This window comes from Ambystoma mexicanum, chromosome 10 (genome assembly GCF_040938575.1).
Source record: "Ambystoma mexicanum isolate Mex_15411 chromosome 10, UKY_AmexF1_1, whole genome shotgun sequence".
In the NCBI taxonomy this organism is placed as follows: domain Eukaryota; kingdom Metazoa; phylum Chordata; class Amphibia; order Caudata; family Ambystomatidae; genus Ambystoma; species Ambystoma mexicanum.
The window spans coordinates 16,871,820-16,892,043 of NC_090932.1; positions in this window are offsets into that span (position 1 = coordinate 16,871,820).

Sequence of the window (20,224 nt, forward strand, 5' to 3'; positions counted from 1 at the left end):
GGCATTGAGTCGAATTTGCACATTTCAGAATTATCCCTTAATTGTCGGTCATGGCTATTATCAGGGATAATCCCGGATTTAACTTGAGGCGGGTTCAATCTTTAATATTCAGAAGGAAACATGCAAGAGAGATGGCTCTACTCTGTGCAGCGCATCAGGTGCGCAGCGGGTTAATGGGGAAACATTGCTTCTCGTCCTTATGGTACTATGGGAGTCGGCCTAAGAGGACATATGGGGTTTCAGCAACATGCCGGTGGGGCTGGGGCAGAGTCTGTCCTAGGTTTGACAGGCCTGTTACAAGGATTTCTGTCATCATAAGCGACATATTACTGCCCCGTACTGCAAGAACAGAAAATAGCACCCAATCCCAAAAAACATCTCCATGGTAACAACAGATGATTATCAGATAATATGTATAATGCCCTCATTGTCTTAATGGGAGCTGTGTAAAGAAGATTCAGGAATATTGCTCTGAATGTGTTATGTTTTAAAACCGGAAGTGTTGTCGTGTTCCTTCATGTGGTGTCATGCATGGAGATACGCTGGGGTACTGGGGTACTGGGCGGTGTAGCATCATGCATGGAGATACGCTGGGGTACTGGGCGGTGTAGCATCATACATGCAGATACGCTGGGGTACTGGGCGGTGTAGCATCATGCATGGAGATACGCTGGGGTGCTGGGAGGTGTATCATCATGCATGGAGATACGCTGGGGTACTGTGCGGTGCAGCATCATGCATGGAGATACGCTGGGGTACTGGGCGGTGTAGCATCATGCATGGAGATACGCTGGGGTACTGGGTGGTGTAGCATCATGCATGGAGATACGCTGGGGTGCTGGGAGGTGTATCATCATGCATGGAGATACGCTGGGGTACTGTGCGGTGCAGCATCATGCATGGAGATACGCTGGGGTACTGGGCGGTGTAGCATCATGCATGGAGATATGCTGGGGTACTGGGTGGTGTAGCATCATGCATGGAGATACGCTGGGGTGCTGGGAGGTGTATCATCATGTATGGAGATACGCTGGGGTACTGGGCGGTGTAGCATCATGCATGGAGATAGGCTGGGGTACTGGGCGGTGTATCATCATGCATGGAGATACGCTGGGGTACTGGGCGGTGTAGCATCATGCATGGAGATACGCTGGGGTACTGGGTGGTGTAGCATCATGCATGGAGATTGCCTGGGGTACTGGGCGGTGTAGCATCATGCATGGAGATACGCTGGGGTGCTGGGTGGTGTAGCATCATGCATGGAGATTGCCTGGGGTACTGGGTGGTGTATCATCATGCATGGAAATACGCTGGGGTGCTGGGAGGTGTATCATCATGCATGGAGATACGCTGGGGTACTGTGCGGTGTAGCATCATGCATGGAGATACGCTGGGGTACTGGGTGGTGTAGCATCATGCATGGAGATACGCTGGGGTACTGGGCCATGCAGCATCATGCATGGAGATTGCCTGGGGTACTGGGCGGTGTATCATCATGCATGGAGATACGCTGGGGTACTGGGCGGTGCAGCATCATGCATGGAGATTGGCTGGGGTACTGAGCGGTGCAGCATCATGCATGGAGATTGCCTGGGGTACTGGGCGGTGTATCATCATGCATGGAGATACGCTGGGGTGCTGGGAGGTGTATCATCATGCATGGAGATACGCTGGGGTACTGGGTGGTGTAGCATCATGCATGGAGATAAGCTGGGGTACTGGGCGGTGTAGCATCATGCATGGAGATAAGCTGGGGTACTGGGCGGTGTAGCATCATGCATGGAGATACGCTGGGGTACTGGGTGGTGTAGCATCATGCATGGAGATACGCTGGGGTACTGGGCGGTGTAGCATCATGTATGGAGATAGGCTGGGGTACTGGGCAGTGTAGCATCATGCATGGAGATACGCTGGGGTACTGGGCGGTGTAGCATCATGCATGGAGATAAGCTGGGGTACTGGGCGGTGTAGCATCATGCATGGAGATACGCTGGGGTACTGGGTGGTGTAGCATCATGCATGGAGATACGCTGGGGTACTGGGCGGTGTAGCATCATGCATGGAGATACGCTGGGGTACTGGGTGGTGTAGCATCATGCATGGAGATAGGCTGGGGTACTGGGTGGTGTAGCATCATGCATGGAGATACGCTGGGGTACTGGGTGGTGTAGCATCATGCATGGAGATAGGCTGGGGTACTGGGCGGTGTAGCATCATGCATGGAGATACGCTGGGGTACTGGGTGGTGTAGCATCATGCATGGAGATACGCTGGGGTACTGGGCGCTGTAGCATCATGCATGGAGATAGGCTGGGGTACTGGGCGGTGTAGCATCATGCATGGAGATACGCTGGGGTACGGGGCAGTGTAGCATCATGCAAGGAGATAGGCTGGGGTACTGGGCGGTGTATCATCTTGCATGGATATATGCTGGGGTACTGGGGTACTGGGCAGTGTAGTATCTTGCATGGAGATACGCTGGGGTACTGGGGTACTAGGCAGCGTAGCATCATGCATTGGAAATACGCTGGGGTACTGGGCGGTGTTTCATGGGCACTGGACGGGCTACGTCTTGGGCTCCCGCTCAAGCGCAGTGCTTCTCATCTCAGGCCATGGCATTATGCGGCCCATGTTCCAAGAGCTGTAGTGTAAATGCAATGCGTAAAAGTCAGGCGTGAAAGGTCTATGCATTACATTTATGTTACACCTCATTTTCCTTCATTTGTATGGCAGAGCGGAGGCATGGATCGTATATTGTGGTTCCACCTCCCCCCTCTTCTCTGCCATTAAAATGCTCCATTTACTCCAGCGTGCATCTCCCTTTCTATTAGTGTACCATGCGCCCTGGTGAATCCAAGAGCGACGTCAGGGCCTCCAGAGAGACTGGCGACGCGAAGCACTGCATCCTCGATTCTAAACTGCCTTAGAAACAGGACACGCTGATGACGCTACTCAACGCATCATCGGCTCTCTAGCGTTTACGTCCATCATCACGTTGACGGTGGCCCCCGCGTGGACGATGAACTGGTTCTGTGTTTCTCCCATTTGCACCGTTACTCTGGGGGCTGGTGTGTTATCCACGGATGCACTGAGGAGTCTCTGTCGTATCTGTCTTGTAGGTACAGTGGGTATTGGTCGACTGCAATCAGTGTTCTTGGTGGCGAGTTGTTGTAGGGGTCATAGTCTGATGCAGTGGCAATCACGTTCCTCTCTTGTTCCTGGGTTGGTGCATGCCCTTTGGCATAGGCATCGTCGACAGTGGCGGCCTGCTGTTCAAAGTGGTGTTGATAGTCGTATAGTTCATGTAGCTTCCTGTCGGATTTAATGTGGAGGCTCTCTAGGGCTCTGTCTGTGTCCGGGTGAGGGCTGGGCGCCGTCGGGTAGGTCATTCCTCTTTCGAATGGTCGCCGGTCGTACGGTTCTCTCGACTGTTCTGGGTGTCATCCCGGGCCTTGTGTTGGTGGTTGTCGAAACAATCCCGCCTCGGGGAGCTTCTCCTTGCACATGGCCTGGAAATGGTTTTCTTGGCTACAGCGCATGCATCTTTGGCCCTCTGTGGGGGTATTCAAACCCACATCAGTAGCATTGTTTGACGCTCTGAGGCCGTTGTTGTGGACTGCTGAAGGTTTGCCTGCTTGGAGGGCCAGGGTATCTTGGGTACGGTGTCAGGGCTGCGATTGTGTCTCCTCTTTTTGGGTCCTCAATGGCTGCTGCTTGGACGTCTACTTGTTCGTATACCCTTGCCAAGTCGAGGATCTCTTTAAGGGAGAGTGGTTTCTTCAGAAGGTGCTTTCTAAATAGTGATGAGATGCATCCTTCGATTATCCTTAACCGTATCGATTCGTCGTTGTTGAAATTGGCGAAGTCACATTTCAGAATTTTCCTTTGTAGGCAGATGACGAATTCATCAATGGATTTGTGGGCTAGCTGGGCACATTGGTTGAAGACGTAGCGCTCGTAGTCTCTGTTAGGGGTCGCCACTAGTTTGCTGTTGATGGCGGCGAGGAGGCACTGATATGTGATTCTTTCCTGTGTTGGTATTGTCCTTATTATGTTCTTTATTTCTCTTCCAGCCACATTCGTGAATATGATGATCTTGTTGGGTGGGTTTTGGTTCCCTATGGCACCTACAAAGTCCTCGAATTCCTCAACCCATTCCACCCATATTTGTCCTTGGTCGCGGTGTGGGTTGAGGGTAATTGGGTTGGGGCGTCTCATGAGGCTGGCATGGGACGTGGGACCGACATTGGCTAGGGGTTGTACCCCTGCATCGACGGCTGGGTGTGCCTGATCAGTCATAGTTCCTGAGTTCACAGTGTTCTGCGGTGTGGGGAGTATACGTGGGTTGCCACACTTCTCTAGGCTTGATGAGCGGTAGATCCGGGGCGAGTGGCGTAGGATTACGCTCAACCTCAGTCCTGGTGGGGTTGTTGGCAGTATTCAATGCAGGTCATGCTATAGTGGTGCCCTTTATTTGGCTCCTGAGCTGTGTGGGTCACTGTGGTGATGGTGGTGAATGTCTATGAAGGTGTCATCTCTGTAGTGGCAGCAGCCATGTTTGAGGTTTGCTTTGCTGAGGCTTGGTGCAGTGGTTCTGTCTGTGTGTGGGCCACTGTCCACCTCCTTTGCGGATGAGGTGACGTTAGTTTGCTATGGTGGTTATAGGCCTGGTGATGGGCCGCATGGCACGTTGCATGCAGTAATTTTAGGTCCAGTTGAGAGGAGGCCTGTAAGGCCACTGGGTTGCCACGCCTGTAGTGTGAGCATAGGCTCTTTTGTGAACTGCATCTGGGCGTGCGCTAAGTAGAAGCCCAGGCGGGGTCTGTGTGGCTGCAGTGGCTGTGGGTGGGAGTGCAGGCTCCTTAACAGCTCTCTGGGGGGATGCGTGGCTACGGTGCCTGCAGGACTTGAAGTTTGTAGGTGGGTGCGGGTTCCCGCTTGGTGCGCTATTAGAGTTTCTGGGTGCACTTTGCGGGGGGGCTGTACCCCTTACCATAGTTATCCCGGGCGGTAGCTCCGGTGGATGCACTGGTTATCTCCTGTGGAGCCATAGTCCTCCGCTGCCTGACCTGGGACTCGGGGTGAGCCGGTCTGCAGCGACCATGTTTGCGGTGCTGTGGTCTTCTGTGGGCGTTCCTTCTGGCGTTGGGGCATGGGCTGTTATCTCCCGTCCGGACACTACTTGGCGATTTCGGCCCTCCTTCTTCCTGCTGGGCACAGCGTCCCGCCTTGTCTTCTTACTGCTGGGCGCAACGTCCCTCCTTTGCTGCTGGTCACCAAGATCGCCCTGTCGCACACCTGGTAACTCTGGTCTGGACACTGCTGGGCAAATTCAGCCCTCCTTCTTTGCGCTGTCAAACTGCTGGGCGTGACGCCCCCGCTTTGCTGCTGGTTGCCGAGACCGCACTGCTGCACAACGTGGGCCGCATGCCAGCGCTTTCTAGAATTAGTTTCCATCAGGCAGATATAGATAGAAAATCTGACTATCCTTGTGTCTCTTTTTTTAGTGGATCCAGAGTCAGTTCCCTCTATTGACTCGAGTATATTTAAACAGCACTCAGTCATGGACCCAGCATCTCTCAACTGTCGGTTTTCAGGATCCAGAAGGCAAACAGGTAATTAGGACATATTAGTTATATCTTGCCTACCAGATACTGGATTAGGTTCACAGTGGACAGCAGCTTATGATCAGGTGACAATTGACTGGCCTGGGAAGTTTGTCGTGATTATCTACACGTTGCTTGTTTGCATTACAACAGCTGCTTATAAGGTTTTCCATTGTATTCCCTATTGCAGCTCCTGTCTCGACCTCTGAGAACTAGGGGGGTTTGTCAAGTAGCACTCCCGCCTAGGGGGGCCCCCATTCCCAGTAAAGTCCATCTAGAGTATCGGGGAATGGGCTCCCCCTGGGCGGGTGGTGTACTGTCTTCACGACTTCCGAGGATCACCGTAAAGGAACACTCCAGTCCGTGTCTAGACTGGCATTACCCTAACACCATAAAGTAAGGCGGACTTTGTTGTTCTGGCTCACAAGAATGTATATAGATGGAACATTTTTTTCTGCGAGCTGAATTGATAAATTCAAATTTTACTTAAGGTATGCACGTGTAATTACCACATTTTCGATCAAAGTCTGCTCTGTATTTCAGATCAATCATAATTTAATGTATCTGTCATGATACCTACCCCCGGGAAGCCAGACTGGGCCCAGCAACCCCGGAAGCAGGTATCATGCCATTTGGAGCATGCCCAAAAACCCCAGTTAGGGGCTGTTTGGGTGCAGTCCTGGCGCCTATGGCGCCAGGCTCATAAGGATAAAGTCAGTCCTGGCGCCATGGGCACCAGGCTCATTACAGAAAACCTACCTAATGCAGACCATGCTGCATACTTACCTGGTGCAGACCATGCTGCACAAAGCCACAAGCCAAATTGGGCTTAGGAGGGACTATTTTACCTAAGAGACTACTTTCTACTCGGGTGGGGGCTGTGGAGGAATACTTACCTGGGACTTCTTCCAAGGCTATTTAAACCACGTCCGGACAGCCGCACGTGCTTCGCATTATTCTGCATTCAGCAGCGTAACGCTCACCATGCCTTCAGCAGCTTCCAGTCTTCAGCCACGCCCACTTCAGTCCTGGACCACCTGGAAACGAAAAGAAAGAAGGAGAAGAGGTTTAAACTTGAAACCTTACCTGAATTCTTGATCCATCGCGCCGTCGATCTTGAAGGAGTCATCACACGCGCGCCGCCACGCACCTCGCAGCGCCGCACTTAACTCACCATCCAGTGCAGCCTTCCTCACTCCATTGCGAACTCTGCATTTCCAGACCGCTCTCCGATATCTAAGGGGACAAGAAAAGCCAGGTGAGCAAGGGAATGCAAAAGGGCAATACAAGCTACCCCCAAAGACTTACCGGATTACCACAGGGGGGTACTCACCTCATCTCGGGTCAGCGCAGTTAACTCTGCATCACCGCCGCACCCCGGCCCCTAAGGGGAAACCACTGGACATTACAAGCTACCCCCCAAAGACTTACCTGATTTACCGCAGGGGGGTACTCACCTCATATCGGGTCGGCGCATTTAACTCTGCATCATCGCCGTACCCCGGCCCCTAAGGGGAAAACCACTATTGACTTACCTGACTCTCACCAACTGCCATTTGGACTCTTTGTGGTGGTTAAACCAGCAACCTACAAGGAATCGGAAAGAGTGAAGATCAGACATTTGAACTCTTACAAACTATTGGATTCTAGAGTCAATACTGGAACTCACCAATTCCTCCACGCCAGTGAAGTAACTGGTCGTCTACGCGCCCCTGCGCTCGATGCAGGATGGAGAGCTCATCTTTCCAAACCATCAGGTGAGATTAAGAGGGAACATCAGGAGTGGTCAGTGGGCAGACAACGGGAGTGGAAGGTGGGTTAACGCTCAGATTACGGGAGGTTAATTCCCTTTCTCCTTTGCAGAAAGATATTCATACGAGCTGACAAACGAAGTTAAGTGGGTCTGTCCAGTCAGTCATCTCGGCTCTACGTGGCATCAGACCAGTCCAGATCAACGTCCCCGTGGGGATCAGGTGAGCGTAACAGAACGCAAAGCCTACACACAAATACCCACCTCGGCGTCATGGAGACCTTGGAAACGAATCAGTTGGCCCAATTATTAGGGGAATTAAGGGCCGAAGTGCATTCCGCCCGCCAAGAAACTAATGCCCTCAGGAGAGAACTGATAGTATCAAAAGAACGAACCGATGATTTGGCCAGACAACTATTGCAAAGCCAGACTGGACAAACACCTCTACCAGGACTCGGGGCAAGTCCAGCTCCTGTACCACTGAGTAACCCGGTGCAGATAAATCTACCTGGAGCCGTTCCCTTGGCTCCGCCTGAACGCTTTGCCGGAGACCCAAAAAGGTTTGCTATATTCATGAATCAATGCCGCTTGCACTTTTTATGTAGACCTGGAGCCTTCCCGAACGATCAGGCCAAGGAGGCCTTTGTGCGGTAATATCTCAGCGCCAGTGCGGCGGATTGGTCCATTCTACTAGCCAATCAGGATGACGCGATTCTTTGAGATTTCCAGGGTTTTCGAACAAGCATGGAAAGACTATTCGCCCGACACTCCCAAGGACAGGCTTTGGATAACAAACTTTTATCCTTACGGCAAGGTAATCAGGATCTTTTATCTTACATTGCAACCTTTAACAGATTAGTAGTGGAAACCGAATGGCCTGAAGCCAAGCGAATCACATTATTCCATCGAGGGCTTCGAGGAGAACTCAAAGATGTTTTGGCCCAAATCGTGAGCCCGCCTCAAGACTGCGCTGAATATATAGATTTAGTGGTCCAGTTAGATCACAGACTTCAAACCAGAAAGGCTGACCGAACCAAGTTTGAGAATAGGGTGTTGATTAAAACCCACGTAAGCTCCAAGGGAGTAGATGCCCCAGAACCTGTGCAACTCGGGGGGGTTAGAGGACCCCTAACGCAGAAGGAAAGAGAAAGAAGACGACAACTGCAATTATGTCTCTATTGCGGAACTACTGGTCATTTTCTTCGGAACTGCCCTGTAAAACCACCCAAGAAAACGATAGGAGCAGCAGACGAAAATCATTTGGAACCTGACTCGGGAAACGACCAAGCCCGGCAAGTGTAGAGGTCTGCTTGCCGAGCCTAAAGAAGGACACTCTGACGTCGCATTTCACCATACCCATGGTCCTTGTAGATCCAGAGCAGCCATCACGCATGCACGTGGTAAAGGCATACCTTGATAGTGGAGCCATAGGAAACTATTTGGACTGTGAATTGGCTTCCAGGATGAATCTAACTCTCACCCGAAAGACCACTGCCGATGTCGTCACCACAGTGGATGGAACAGAAATTGTCTCTGGGCCCGTAACTCATTCCACTGCAGAGATGACATTGCTGGGTCAAGATGGGCACCGAGAGGTTATGGTGTTTGATTTGATCAAGGCCGCACAGTTCCAACTGATACTGGGCATACCTTGGTTGGAAAAACATAACCCCTGTATTGATTGGCGAGAGAAGAGACTAACCTTCCCAGAATGTGCTCACACCTGCTACCCAAAGAAAACTCTAAACTCAGTCCTGGCTCCAGTAATCCCAGCTGCCATGCAATTACCTGCTGAATACCGAGACTTTCAGGATGTCTTCCAATAGGAACAGGCAAACACTTTACCACCTCACAGATCGTATGATTGTCAAATAGATCTTGTACCGGGAGCACAACCACCTTGCAGCAGAATCTATGCCCTTACGGAACCCGAAAATCTCCACTTGCGCCAGTACCTTGACCAGTACCTTGCTAATGGTTTCATTCGCCCGTCCAAGTCCCCTGCATCTTCAGCTTTGTTCTTCGTACCTAAAAAGGAAGGCGACCTTAGAACATGCATAGACTACCGCGCTCTGAATCAGATAACCATCTAGAATCGATACCCATTGCCTTTGATCCCTGAACTACTAGACCAGGTGAAGGACGCTTGTATATCCACTAAACTAGACCTTCGGGGGGCATATCATCTGGTACGTGTCAAAGAGGGCGATGAATGGAAGACTGCTTTTCGCACCAAGTACGGATTATTTGAGTACCAGGTGATGCCTTTCGGACTATGCAATGCACCAGCAGCCTTCCAATTCTTCATGAATGATGTCCTCTGAGAGCTTATCGATGTTTGTGTGGTCGTTTACATCGACGATATCTTAGTATACTTCTTATCAGAATCTGATTATGTAAAGCACGTCCGAGCAGTCCTAGAGAAGTTACGCCAGCATAAATTATATGCTAAGCTGGAAAAGTGCGTCTTTCACACTACGGAAGTGGAATTCCTTGGATTTGTTCTGACCCCGAGAGGAATCAGGATGGATACACGTAAGGTGGACGCAATTCTTAATTGGCCTTCGCCAACCTCAGTCAAAGGCGTCCAAAGCATGCTTGGCTTTGCCAATTTGTACCGCAGGTTTATCCCGGACTTCTCACACATTGTACATCCCATTACAACGCTATTGCGAAAGAATAAACACTTTGTGTGGACAGAAGAAGCCGAGAACGCCTTCCAAGAGTTAAAAGCAAAATTCACATCTGCCCAAGTATTAAGACACCCGTGCCCTGCGCTTCCATACGTAGTGGAAACGGATGCATCCAGTTCAGCCATGGGAGCAGTGCTCTCCCAAAAGGATCCCGAAACTAACCAGCTTCACCCAGTGGCATTCTGGTCAAGAAAGTTTTCGGCTCCCAAATTAAACTATGCCATTACCGACAAGGAGCTGTTAGCCATCAAGTCCGCCTTCAAGGCTTGGCGGCACTATCTGCTGGGTGCCAGACATACCATTACAGTCATCACCGATCACCGAAACTTGCAATACCTAAAGACAGCTAAGGCCCAATCTTCGCGCCAACTCCGTTGGGCATTGTTCTTCGCCGAGTTTGATTTTGTAATAACCTATCGACCAGGCTGTAAAAATGGTAAAGCAGACGCCTTGTCCCGAATTGGAATGGGAGAAACAGAAATAGCCTTAGAACCTGTACCCATAATTCCCGAACAAAGGATCCTTGGCCTGACGTCCATACATACACTGGAGGACATTCAAGAAAAGATCCACCAGCTCTTTGATTCAGTTGCCTAACAGGACTGGGCCAAGAAAGGTCCAGAGTATTCTGTCACCGATGATTTACCTTATTACCAAGGCCGGCTATTTCTGCCACAAAAGGAACTACAAGAACTTGTCATTTCCCGGTACCATGATACCTTACTGGAAGGACATCCTGGTATTGCAAAAACTGAAGCCAAAATTAAGAAACAATTCTGGTGGCCCATCTGGCGCAAAAACATTAAATTGTTTGTCATGTCTTGTGGCATTTGCGCCCAAAATAAAAGTCAAAAGAAAAGACCTGCTGGACTATTACAACCTTTGGAAATCCCACCAACTCCTTGGCATACCTTGTCATTAGACTTTATCAGAGATCTACCCCCGTGCAATGGCTTTAACACCATTTTAGTTATTGTGGACCTTTTTTCCAAAATGGCCCACTTTATTCCTTTAAAAGGGATACCTTCAGCTTTAGTCCTGGCCAAAGAGTTCCTTGAAAACATTGTTCGCCTACACAGCTTTCCATCCGTGTTGATTTCGGACCGGGGCAGCCAATTCATTTCGCATTTTTGGAGAAAATGTTGCCAACTGGCGCAGATAGATGTTAGGCTTTCCACCAGTCACCACCCTCAGACCGACGGTCAAACAGAGAGGACCAACCAGACTCTTGAGCAGTACTTGCGTTGTATGCTACATCAGTCTGAGTGTACTTGGAAAGACATTCTTTGGATTGCTGAGTCCACAATAACTAAAATGGTGTTAAAGCCATTGCACGGGGGTAGATCTCTGATAAAGTCTAATGACAAGGTATGCGTACAATAATTCCGTACACTCGGGAACTGGACAAAGTCCTTTTTTTACCATCTATGGACACCATCCTCGAACCTCGGACCTTGATTCGCCCCAACACTTGGAGATGCCTGCGGTGGACCATCTCCACGCTGTTATTACACAAGCCTTTAAGGAAGCAACTGCACATTTGCAAAAGGCTAAGAAAAAATACAAGAAAGATGTGGATCTGCACAGGAGTGAAGCACCGCAATACCAGATAGGGGACCAAGTATGGTTGGCCACTAAGCACATCCCACTCAAGGGAACACAGACCTTTAACCCTAGGTATTTTGGACCTTACTCCATCAAGGCCATCATTAACCCGGTGGCTGTCAAGTTGAACCTACCTGCTCATATGCGGATTCATCCCGTTTTTCATGTGTCCCTTTTGAAGCCAGTACAACCAGGAACAAGACTAACCAAACCACCCGATCCCATCCTCATAGACAGAGAGCCCGTATTTGAGGTTAAGAGCATCTTGTACTCAAAAAGAGTAAGATCAAAAATCTTTTATCTAATCGACTGGAAAGGCTACGGTCCTCAGGAAAGGTCCTGGGAACCTAGTGCCCACGTGCATGCACCTCAAGTAGTGAAGAAGTTCCACCGAGAATTTCCTAACAAACCAAGGCCAAGGGGAAGAACGACTTTAGGAGGGGCCTTGAGGGGGAGTGCTGTCATGATGCCTAACACCGGGAAGCCAGACCAGGCCCAGCAACCCGGAAGCAGGCATCATACCATTTGGAGCATGCCCAAAAACCCCAGTTAGGGGCTGTTTGGGTGCAGTCCTGGCGCCTATGGCGCCAGGCTCATAAGGATAAAGTCAGTCCTGGCGCCATGGGCACCAGGCTCATTACAGAAAACCTACCTAATGCAGACCATGCTGCATACTTACCTGGTGCAGACCATGCTGCACGAAGCCACAAGCCAAATGGGGCTTAGGAGGTACTATTTTACCTAAGGGACTACTTTCTACTCGGGTGGGGGCTGTGGAAGAATACTTACCTGGGACTTCTTCCAAGGCTAGTTAAACCACGCCCGGACAGCCTCACGTGCTTCGCGTTATTCTGCATTCAGCAGCGTAACGCTCACCGTGCCTTCAGCAGCTTCCAGTCTTTAGCCACACCCGCTTCGGTCCTGGACCACCTGGAAACGAAAAGAAAGAAGGAGAAGAGGTTTACACTTGAAACCTTACCTGAATTATTGATCCATCGCGCCGTCGATCTTGAAGAAGGAGTCATCGCACGTGCGCCGCCACGCACCTCGCAGCGTTGCGCTGAACTCAGCATCCAGTGCAGCCTTCCTCACTCCATCGCGAACTCTGCATTTCCAGACCGCTCTCCGATATCTAAGGGGACAAGAAAAGCCAGGTGAGCAAGGGAATGCAAAAGGGCAATACAAGCTACCCCCAAAGACTTACCGGATTGCCACAGGGGGGTACTCACCTCATCTCGGGTCGGAGCAGTTAACTCTGCATCACCGCCGCACCCCGGCCCCTAAGGGGAAACCACTGGACATTACAAGCTACCCCCCAAAAGACTTACCTGATTTACCGCAGGGGGGTACTCACCTCATCTCGGTCGGCGCAGTTAACTCTGCATCATCGCCGTACCCCGGCCCCTAAGGGGAAAACCACTATAGACTTACCTGACTCTCACCAACTGCCATTTGGACTCTTCGTGGTGGTTAAACCGGCAACCTACAAGGAATCGGAAAAAGTGAAGATCAGACATTTGAACTCCTACAAACTATTGGATTCTAGAGTCAATACTGGAACTCACCAATTCCTCCACGCCAGTGAAGTAACTGGTCGTCTACGCGCCCCTGCGCTCGATGCAGGATGGAGAGCTCATCTTTCCAAACCATCAGGTGAGATTAAGAGGGAACATCAGGAGTGGTCAGTGGGCAAACAACTGGAGTGGAAGGTGGGTTAACGCTCAGATTACGGGAGGTTAATTCCCTTTCTCCTTTGCAGAAAGATATTCATACGAGCCGACAAACGAAGTTAAGTGGGTCTGTCCAGTCAGTCATCTCTGCTCTACGTGGCATCAGGCCAGTCCAGATCAACGTCCCCGTGGGGATCAGGTGAGCATAACAGTATCCAATGTTTTTTCCTCGCCCTGAAACTCTTGAACATGAGACATGGCCTACTTTGGATTTTGTCAGAGCACATTAAAAATACAAAGATGTTATCATTGTCATTTAGGTAAAAATGTTCTTAGCTATGAAGTCTTGGCCAAAGAGTAATGATCATTAAAAGGGAATCTTGGAATCTGGATTTGCATCACAAATCTTGAAGGCGAACATTCAATCTGTGGTCACCCTCCCAAACATTCTCCAAGGCAGATTGACTCAGGGTATGAAACGAATGCTCCCCTGCTCCTCCAGATCTATGAAGGACAGCATTGTCTCCCTTGCTCCAGCCTTGGCTGATTTATGCAATCATTCCTTTGCCACTGGAACCTTCCCATCGCTTCTGAAGCACTCCCCTTTGCACCCTCTCCTCAAAAATCCTTCTTCCGACCCTTCCTGTCCAGCTAACTACCGCCCAATCTCCTTTACCACCTTCCTGGACAAACTCTTGGTGAAACTGGCCATCTCCCAGTTTATCCACCACACTGAATCTGTTGGTTGTCTCTACGACCACCAGTTTGGCTTCAGAGCTGCCAGAGGCACGGAAACTAACACCCATGAAGACTTACTCTCTAATCTCGATTCCAACTCTCTGTCTGTTCTCATCCTTCTTGACCTTTCCTGTGCCTTTGAAGCAGTCAATCATGCCACCCTTATAAATCGGCTCTGTGATACTCTTGGCATCACGGGCCTGGCTCTGGACTGACTGACCTCCTTGCTCTCTGAATGACTTTCCCAGGCAGCCTTGATCGAGACTTCCAGACCCACCACAGTCTCAGACCTAAGATCATTCTTAGGCCTAACCAGCTACTGTTCCAGATACCTGGAAAATTATGCCACCATCAGTGCACCACTTTGTGTGCTCACTAATGAGGGTCAGGAATTCATCTTGCCTCCAGAATGTCAGGCCAGCTTTGTGGACATACACTCCAAAACCAGATCAGCAGCAGAGATGGCCTCCTTCGAGAGACACAGAAGTGACATTGGATGCCAGTTCTGTGGGGTTTGGCACCATCCTGTCGCAATATGACCCAAGAACACCCCATACCAAACAGGTGGTTGCCTACGCAAGTCGCAACCTCACAGACACAGAACAAAGAAACTCTCAGGCCAAGAAGGAAAGCATGCCATTGTTCTGGGCCTGTGAATACTTCCACCTCTTCTTATATGGCAAAGCCTTTACCATCATCAGAGGCCACCAGGCCCTTCTCATGATCTATGGCACTGCACAGTGGGGTCTCTGCCTACAGGACAATAAATTCACAATCCAACACAGACCTGGGAAGGACAGAAATCCAGCAGACTACTTAGCATGTCACCCAGGAGGTGCCGGCCAGCAGGAACACTCGATAGCAGAGGAACATCTGAACTATGTCATCCACCAGATGAAACCGTTCCCGATAGCATGGGCGACACTCCAATGAGAATCGGAGGCTGACCCTGCATGCCACATCATAGCCCGGTGCCTTCGGGCAGGATGGATGAGGAACACCAAAGACATGGCCAAACGCATAGGTGAACCCACCCAAGATGACGTAAAGACCCTGTGCCTTTTTTAAGAAGAACTCATCGTCAATGAGGATAACATCATCCTCACAGGGTGCAAGAATGTACTTCCCAGGTCACTATGCCAAAGGGTCATTTATCTCGCTCATGAATACCGCTGAGGGATAACATCGACCAAGAAAATGCTCTGCCAGAAAGGCTGGCTTCCCCAACTGGAAGGTAGGGTGGAGGGTACGCTACAAAACTGTGCTGTGTGCAATGGGGTAGGCCCTGCATCCAAGCCCCACACGTCTCGCCTGCCAGACGGCATCTGGGACGAGCTGGCAATTGACTTCTTTGGACCCATGAGAGAAGGGTCATAGTTGCTGGTATTAATTGATGAATATTCGAGATTCACAGAAGTACAGATTGTGTCCTCCACTGTCGCTACAGCTGTCATTCTGGGTTTGGATCGCATCCTCGCAGCATATGGTATTCCAAAGATCATTAAATCAGATAACGGGCTGCCTTTCATGAGCCGTGACTTTGCAAACTTCACAGGGTTCAAGCATCGCAAGATAACCCCCCTCTGGCCGCAGACCAACGGCATCGTGGAACGCTTCATGTCCAACATTAAGAGGATCCTACAGATAGTCCAGATCACCGGCAAGCCGTTTGAACAAGTACTGAACTAATTCTTGAGAGAGTACCGACACAATTTGCGAAATTAGAGCATGGGACTTGGCTGCCAAAAAGGCGATAAAAGGCGTGGCTGATGTCCGGTGAGGGGTAAGGAGACAGTCCTGAACATAGGAGATCAAGTGCTGGTGAGGAGAAAGGAGGACTCCACGTTTGCACCAAGGACCCTTAAAGTGTGTCCCACCAGAATGGCACTATGATCATGGCGAGCGATGGCGACAATTGGACCATCACACGTAACGTGTCTCACTTCAAGAAGGCGAGGGGAGAACCCTCAGTGAGTGGGGCATGGAAGAGGAGGCACCCTGGGACTCCTGGAACACAGTGAAGCATTACAGGAAGAATGGGACAGAATGGGAAGTTCTCAACAACACACGCCAAGAACAAGTCTGGACTGCCAGACAGCCGGACACCCTGTAATGGTCAAGATGAAGTCTGTGAGACTCGAAGAAATGGACTGAGCCCCACTTTGTGTTTGGGGAGATGTCACAATGCTATCTGAGGCCCGCTGGCCTTGCTATGTGGGAGGGGCTTAGTTAGGATGCGGGGTGGAAAGAGGAAGTGATGGGAAAAAGGACGGGAGGTCATCAGTTTGTAATAATAAAGGGAAGTTGCAAGACGCCCGTCTCCGGTCTTCTTCTTGTGTGCTTGAACCGTGCTACGGTGGCGGGCCAGCCAGCAGAATTGGTGCCACCGGGCCGTGCACGACTGGCGGCCTGTGGCAAACACAGCATTGTTCGTCCCTTTGTAGCACAAGGCTTACCTGCAGCCTTTATATCACTGTCAGCCCTTTTAGTCCACTGAACCAACGTGTGCTGACCCAAGAGTGCCAACGACAGCCTGCTGCCTCCAGCATTCTTTGGGACAGTCCTTGGCAGCAGTCAGGGCTATCACATGGTGTGATGAGTGCCGGGGCAAAATATTTGGTGAGGCCCCCTTATCAGTTTTTGCATTTTTTGGACTGGGCCAGCAGTGCTGCCAAAAACAGGAGACGCGAGAAATCTCCCATTGAGTTTGTGTGGAGGAACCCAAATCTGGTTCATTATTATGACAGCAAATCAACTACAGCAAAGTGATGCTTCAGTGCTGAAGACAAGTTCACGCTAGACTAACAATATGCATAAATATATAGAAGATGGCGTGTGGTGCCTGACGCCAGCTTTAGGAAACGCCCTACCCCTTCGTGCGCATTAAAACACACATCATACATAGTGACAGGGAGATGATGATGTTAACTGGTGGCTGATACATTTTTTAACTGGAGGGGCCTACATGTTTCCACCAAATATGTGGGATTGACAGTGAGGGAGCCCAAACCACAAAATTGTTTTGAAACAAATTAAAATGGTGCATTTTACAGCACTTTCTTGAAAAATGTGGTTAAAAAGCAATAATTTGCTATTGGTTTTGTATGGTACCACATGGAAAAAATCCCAATAGATGTAAGTCACGAACCGCAGACAGGAGCATTTTCCAATGCATTTCGTGGCGCCTTTGCCCATAACATGTCAATATGAAAACATGTTCATGTTGGCTGTTCCCATACATGTCCATGCAGGCTGCACCTCGCCCTAGTTCCAGGGGAAAGATAGAAGAAATGTCTATGGAGAGATCCCGAACGCTATGAAGGAGAATTGGTCCAATGACAACGTGCCAGGGAGCGGGCGGGCACAAGAAGCAAGAAAGGGGAGCAGTTCCGCTGATGACGGGAAAAGGGAAGCCAGAGAGTTATCAGAGAGAAGAGCGAGCGGAAAGCAAAAGGGAAATGGAGCTGACGACGGAAAAACGTCCTCAAAATGGAGGAGGCAGCAGGGTAACCCCTGCGGGGTCATGCCGCCGGGAGCGGGGACCCTCACCCGGAAGGGCAAAGGACAAAGGGGCTGAACGGCGCCAAAAGCCGAATGGTCCAAAAGCCTGCGAAGGGCAAACAAAGGGAAAGGGGCGGGGTTTGCGGGATATAAGCAGGCGGGACCAGGACCCAGGCATCTCGCTCTTGCACTGGGACCCGGTCGCCGCTACCCGACAAGTGCAAGGAATTTCGTTTTCGAAGGACCGGCGGCCGCCCACCCAGCAGAAGAGGATCAGCGGCAGAGGAACCAGCAGGCGGGATCGCGCAGCTGGTGGAGGACAGCCGGCGGGCGTGGAAGAACAGCCCAGCTGATCAGGAGCCGCGGCAGGTGAAGGCGCGCTCAGCCCGGGAGCAGGAGCGAGGCAACGAAGGCGGAGCGGAGCTGCAGGGACCACGAGGAGCCAGCGGACAGGACTGCACGGCCGGTGGAGGACAGCCGGCGGGTGTGGAGGAGCAGCCCAGCTGATCGGGAGCCGCAGCGGGTGAGGGCGCGTCCAGCCCGGGACCAGGAGCGAGGCAACAGAGGCGGAGCTGCAGGGACCGAGAGGATCCGGCGAGCGGGACCGCACAGCCAGTGGAGGACAGCCAGCGGGCGTGGAGGAGCAGCCCAGCTGATCAGGAGCCGCGGCAGGTGAAGGCGCGCTCAGCCCAGGAGCAGGAGCGAGGCAGCGAAGGCGGAGCGGAGCTGCAGGGACCACGAGGAGCCAGCGGACAGGACCGCACGGCCGGTGGAGGACAGCCGGCGGGTGTGGAGGAGCAGCCCAGCTGAGCGGGAGCCGCAGCGGGTGAGGGAGCGCCCAGCCCGGGACCAGGAACGAGGCAACAGAGGCGGACCTGCAGAGACCGAGAGGATCCGGCGAGCGGGACCGCACAGCCGGTGGAGGACAGCCAGCGGACGTGGAGGAGCAGCCCAGCTGATCGGGAGCCGCGGCTGGAGCGGGCGCGCGCAGCCCGGGAGCAGGAGCAAGGCGACGAAGGCGGAGCAGAGCTGCGGGTGAGCCCGCCCAGCAGCAGCCGGAGGACAGGTGGGAAGGCAGAGGGCCGGGGGCGAGGAAAGTCGCTCGGTGTCAGGGCAACCCCCCACCCCCCTTGTTCTTCTCACACACAGACACCGACGCCCTCCCTCCAAAGGGGAGAAAGCAAATAATGGATCTGGCGACTTTCATGGAGATGGCCAGGATGGCAGCAGCAACCCATGGCCCAGACTGGATGTCCAGGATGGTGGCCCAACCTAGCCAAGAGGGGCGCAGCCAGAGGGTGGAAAACTCTCCTCTGATGTTTCAGGACAGTGGCAGCGAGGCCACCGTGGTCGAGGCCGAGATCCACAGCCTTGGGGAGGAAGAAGAAGAAGAGGAGACCCAGGGGAACAAAAGGAAGAGGACAATGACGGCCAGGGCCAAAGCGAGCAAGGAGCAGGCCAGCAGCTCCAGGAGACCACGACAGAAGGGGAGGGCGCAGGAGGATGCGGCCTTAACGGCTCCTACACCTGCTGAGGCTCCAGGGAATGGGGTGTGCCCACCCAACACTCCTGCGACCAGAACGGTGGATGTCGCGGGTGGAGGAACAACATCCCTGGAGGCGGTAAAAGGTATGGTGATGGAATGCATGCAAGCATGGGGAAAAATGGGGCAAATGCCGAATGTTGCGTCCAGTGCTGGTTTGGTGGTAGGGGGAGTGTCTCAAGGAGGTATAGCCACGCAGCCGGGGGCGTCACAAGGGCTGGGAGGGCCGTGGTGCAGCGGTAGCACGCAAGGCTGGGCACAGTCGGGTGGACTAAGTCAGTTGCCTCAGATGAAGGGGATACCGCCCGGGGGGTTCTTATCTGTCGGGCTGCCTAGTGTGGGCCCACCTATGGTAGGCGGGCAGCAGGTGCAGATGGCGGGGCTCCCTTGGGGTCAGGAATGGACAAACCAAGGGCCAGGGGCATCAGTAAGCACTGGGGGGGTCCAACAGTTGGCTGCGGGGTCACCTGCAGGGGTGCAGGGGATGCAGAGTGAGGCAGGGCCTGGAGCGGTCTCGACAGGGGGGCCGGGTGCGGCTCAGCTGTCAGCAGTGGGCCCGATCAGCGGGGAAACAAGGGGGTTGTGGGGCCAAACAACCCAGTATGGGAGGCCAATGCCAGGGTTCGCACCCATGCGGGCTACGGCGAATTCCTTGGTGTGGCACATTCCGTGGGGGGTCAAGGAGAGGTTGTGGAGGAAGGAATTCATTGACATCTTCGACTTGCTGGGGATTGTTCCCACGGGGGGGGGCCTAAAGGAACTGTCAGAAAAGGAAAAAGAGAAAAGGGACAGGGAGGCCACCAAGGTGGAGCATTCCATTAACAACTGGCTGAAGGCTTACAGGATGTATATGTCAGTAATGTTGGAGAGGTACCCGCAGGATGCACTGGCAATGATAGCATATGAGCAATACGTGCACGATTTGTGGCAGAAATATGGCGGCGAGGGATGGTTAGAGTATGACCGGGGCTTTAGATTAAAGATGCAGATATGGCCGGCAATGTCATGGGACGAGATGGATGTCGGGGGGTACATGGACAAGGTGGTCCCCTGCAGGGAACCCCAGGAGGAGCCACTAGGAGAGAAGTCTCGGGGTGGGAGAGGCAGAGGCGGGTTCT